This window comes from Triticum dicoccoides, chromosome 1A (genome assembly GCF_002162155.2).
Source record: "Triticum dicoccoides isolate Atlit2015 ecotype Zavitan chromosome 1A, WEW_v2.0, whole genome shotgun sequence".
Lineage (NCBI taxonomy): Eukaryota > Viridiplantae > Streptophyta > Magnoliopsida > Poales > Poaceae > Triticum > Triticum dicoccoides.
This window is the reverse complement of record NC_041380.1, coordinates 528,224,921-528,229,222: the sequence shown is the minus strand read 5'-3', so window position 1 is coordinate 528,229,222 and position 4,302 is coordinate 528,224,921. Positions and strand designations below refer to the sequence as shown.

Sequence of the window (4,302 nt, the reverse complement as noted above, 5' to 3'; positions counted from 1 at the left end):
GGTGCTTGCGGTCCTGGACGTCAATATCCGGACGTTGCAGAGAGTGACTTTGTATTGCCAACAGGAAAGGGACACGTGCTGAAACTTATCTATCACCGGTTGCGTTGTGAACCACTCCACCTCCAGCCTCCCAGCCTGTGAAAGAATGTCCAGGAAGGGCAGCTCAGCCGTTCTTTTCATGAGCCATGGAAAAATGATGGTGACTTGGGAGTCATTTGCTTTGCTCGGCAGCTTTCCTTGACCATGCTCTTCTCTTTTCAGGAAGGCTTGTTGCGGCAAAATTGCGAGCTAAGCAGGATATGTGCTAACCAAATCAGGCAGCAACTGCCAGCTTCTAGACGTACAGTACTACTCCCTCTGTTCCGAATTACTTGTCTTAGATTTGTCTAGATACAGAGGTATCTAGCACTAAAATGAGTCTAGATACATCCGTATCTAGGCAAATCCAAGACAAGTAATTCAGAATGGAGGGAGTATGTAACAAGAAGAGAGAACCCACGTGAGCATTGAAAATTAGTGGCAGCCGTCTTAGGAGACCAGGGACGGCACATCACGCTGACCTGACTGGCGGGGGAAGGTGGCTCGCTCACGGCTCACGCCCGAGGACCCTCACGGGCACCAGCGTACACCCCGTCTTGCCGCCTTCGTGGAGACGGAGTAAGTGACGCATAATCATCAGGGAACAAGAGAGGGTTGCCATGACGAAGCTTTGGGTGAGGGCTCGACCTGTGGCGCGCTGCATAACGAGAATCGTGCGTAGAGAGATGTCCATGGTTCCATATTTGACGGGGTGGCCCTCCACAAGCTAGAACCTGAAGAACCTGCACGTTAGCACCATCGTCTTCACATGCAGGTACGCTGAAACTTTGCCCAGGCGGATTTGCGGCCCCTCCTTGAACAGCGACCCATGGCGTTGCGCACCGTCGCCGCCGATCCACTGCTCTGGCCGGAATCTAGCGGAGACGGGCCCTCAGCTGTACTCCACCCGCCCCATGGAGCAGGGAACCTACATCACCATCCACTGGCGCGCATCTCCTTTCCTTCGATGGTGCCGATGACCTCGCCCATGAACCGATATCTCTTACCTTAATCGCCAAGTATCTCTCAAATTGGCTGTTTATTTTGCATCCTGCATGTATATTTTCGCTCATAGTAGTGCCATTATGTAAGTATGTAGTAGCTTCCTCACGCCATCTGATTGATATTGAGATGTACAAATTCATCCAAGGCTCCATTCATAAATCATAACTCTACCCTACTATTTTACTAATTTATTGTGAGGTTATCCTTCATGGTTTGCACATTGTTATTTCTTAGGCACATAGACGCATGAATGTCCTTATTAATAAATATTTTTGTTCCAGCGATTCCCTACTGAAGAAAGAACGCGCAAACATTGCCATGCAAAGGACTATTTGTTAGATAATGATTCCTCGCGTATTCATTTTCTTCCTGTCTTGGGAGATAATTTTCCAGATTCTACCTTTACAGATGGCCTTTATCACTTTTCAGGTAAAACAATGAATTATCTTTGTTTGTTCTAGGAGATATATACCACCCTTGGGAACCAAGGAAAGAAAGGTACTAACCTTGGTAGATAACCTTTTTTTCTTCATCGTACTTGATGTTGCATAGCAGAAACAAACACTCCATCTAGACAGTTTGCTCTTTTGGATATTTGTCAAATTGTGCTATCTAAATTAGTACACATGCTGCTTAGTAAATGGTTCCACACAGGTTTTGAAGCCCTGAATCAAAACCAGTAGTGCCATTAGTTTTTCAATTAAGCATTTGATAGATCAGGAGGTGTTATTTCCACTATACATTTTAATTTTCGGTAGTACACTTTCTGATTGCCTTAATGCTTGAAAATTCCATTTTCCTCTCTCCATCTATGTATCACCCTTTTCCTGCTCAAGTAGCAGGTGACAAATATGTTGCTGGCACTTACAATCATTGTTTCTTGCAGGCTCCTTCTTCTATCTTCGTCATTTGCAATATCAATTGGATCTCTCCGTTGTGAAGTGCTATCTTCGCTATCTACACTCACAATGTTACTGATTTGTGTCCAATCACGGTATTCCATCTATTTGATGTATAGCTTGCATAGTCCTCTGATTAATTATAGCTCATTCTAATATTTTTTGTCTAGCTTTCTCTACTATCATTTGCAAGATGAAGCCTGAGGACACTATCATTCCTTCCTACTAAATGTCAGCCACTACTATTTGCATTAGCTTTGCCTCAGAACAACCCCTTTTTCATTTCGAAAGAGGAAGTAGCAGTTCTCACTAATGATCAGCTATATAAGCTATCGTAGATTTTCTTTGTTTAACAAAGACAACGACCCGGTACTGTCAATTTCTCTCGACCTTCATTTCCACTATCTGTTATCTCATATTATGTTTACGTGCAAATACCAGTATTTGTTATTACACTTGCCGGTATGAACTTATGTAACAACTACTTGGCTATATTTGGCACCTATGTACTAAAATGCAGAAGATTGATTTACAACAAGATTCACATAATACACACAAAAAGTATCATATATCCATTATGCACACAAAGTTATTCAAGTTATGTATTATCAGTAGGTAGGACAAAGAGTTCCCGCAGCAACGTGCGGGGCATCATCTAGTTAATAAAGTAGTACTTCTTTGTAACTAGCTATTGTATATGTTGAATATTAGGTTTACTATAGATGACGTGACAACTTTATATAGTCGGTTATTGGCTATACTATTAACCATGCTCTCATGCATGCAGACGACACCTTAGCACCAGTAAGGTGCATGCACAGATTTTGAGGGGCGCCCCCTAACAACCATGTCACCGCAGTTCGATGGAAGGTCAAGATGGCTAGGCAGCAGTTGCCAGACCACTACCGTGTTAGCAGTCCTGAGTCGCGATGGTCACCGAGTGTACGCGGATATGGTGGAAAGTGGGCGCACGCATCTGGCAAACGTCAAGCACCGGTCACACAATAGGAGGAATGTGTTTGTGACAAGTGAGCTGTGAATGGCTAGGGTCGAGGATGGCCAGAGAAAGAGGGAGGGGTAGAGACAAAGAGTATGTGTGTGTGGTGGGCACACCCCACCGTCGTTGCCTCCTATGGACCGACCTTCTCTAGCGACAACGGTAGGGTTTGGTGGCCGTGCAGGAACTTTTTTAGGGGGCAATGGTGCCTTCGCAGTTGCCCAAGAGCGATTCGAGAGGCGGCTATAGTTTTCTCTAAGCTGTGCAAATTCGACAACGATTCAGTTTCAAAGAATTCAATGCAATTGTATATTCTACCTAACACCTCATGAATACATAACCAACACTTGTTCCTAGCAGATGGATATAGATTTTTAGTTTGAAAACAATAACAATATAAAGTGAAAGCTGGACAATGCCACAACTAGTATATAGTAGAATGTAAAAATCGCCAACTAGCCGTGTCTCAAGTGATTACGTTCCTTGTTCAAGTGCTAAACTTAGCATCATGCTCGTATTTTTCTAGATATATTTTAAACTTTTCGAAGATGTTCATTAAATGAAAAGAGACGCTCCCATCAAGTATAAAGGCGTCTATAACGACTTCATCATCTTAAGATGTTGTGCCGGTTTAGTATCTCGGAGATGCTCACAAATAAGATATGGAAGTGTGTATTTATAGGGATAAATATATGTGTGTACATAGGCATGCACGTCATATTGATTCTGTATTTCATATTAAATGTCACTGATATATTTGTTTCAAAGACAATTAATACGAGACAAAGGGAGTAGAATGTAACATACGACAATAATTTTGTTTGAATAACAAAAAAAAAAAGGGAGACAACAAATGCCACAAGGTCACGACAAAGGGTAAAGGAGAAATTTACCCGAGAAAAAAAAAACCCTGAAGAAATAAACCATTAGTTTACGCATCGATCTGCAGAGAAATCGATAAAACGCTTGATGACAAGAATATGTTAGACGTGCGTTCACTCTCTCTGCCGACCCGAACGAAGTCTCCCGGCGAAGATCGTCGAACAGGGCGAACGCCGGTGCGGAGAAGGCGTAGATCATCGGCGTCGCGGCGAGAGAGCGCACCACAAGATTGAGGCGTCCGAGCCGGTACACCTTCATTCTCTCTTCAGCCAGGCAGGATGCTGGGGGGAAGGTGGCGGCGCTCTGGTCTGGCGCTCCGAAGGTGTTCGATGAAATGACCCTGAGGCCAGAGCCGACGCTGTGAGCCTGCTGGCCTGCACCGCCACCGAGGTCCGCATACGGTACGGTTCCCCGTCTTGCAAGAATGCTGCGGCTAATTTT

At 44.2% G+C, this 4,302-nt stretch overlaps 1 long non-coding RNA gene across 1 annotated transcript; it reads left to right on the top strand.

Annotated features, from left to right (window-relative positions):
* Positions 1-686: 686 nt before the first annotated feature.
* On the top strand, positions 687-2,378 carry LOC119318328. Its single transcript, XR_005154087.1, has 3 exons — positions 687-1,581; positions 1,970-2,077; positions 2,153-2,378. It is a non-coding gene; the product is annotated as an uncharacterized LOC119318328 (long non-coding RNA).
* Positions 2,379-4,302: the final 1,924 nt, after the last annotated feature.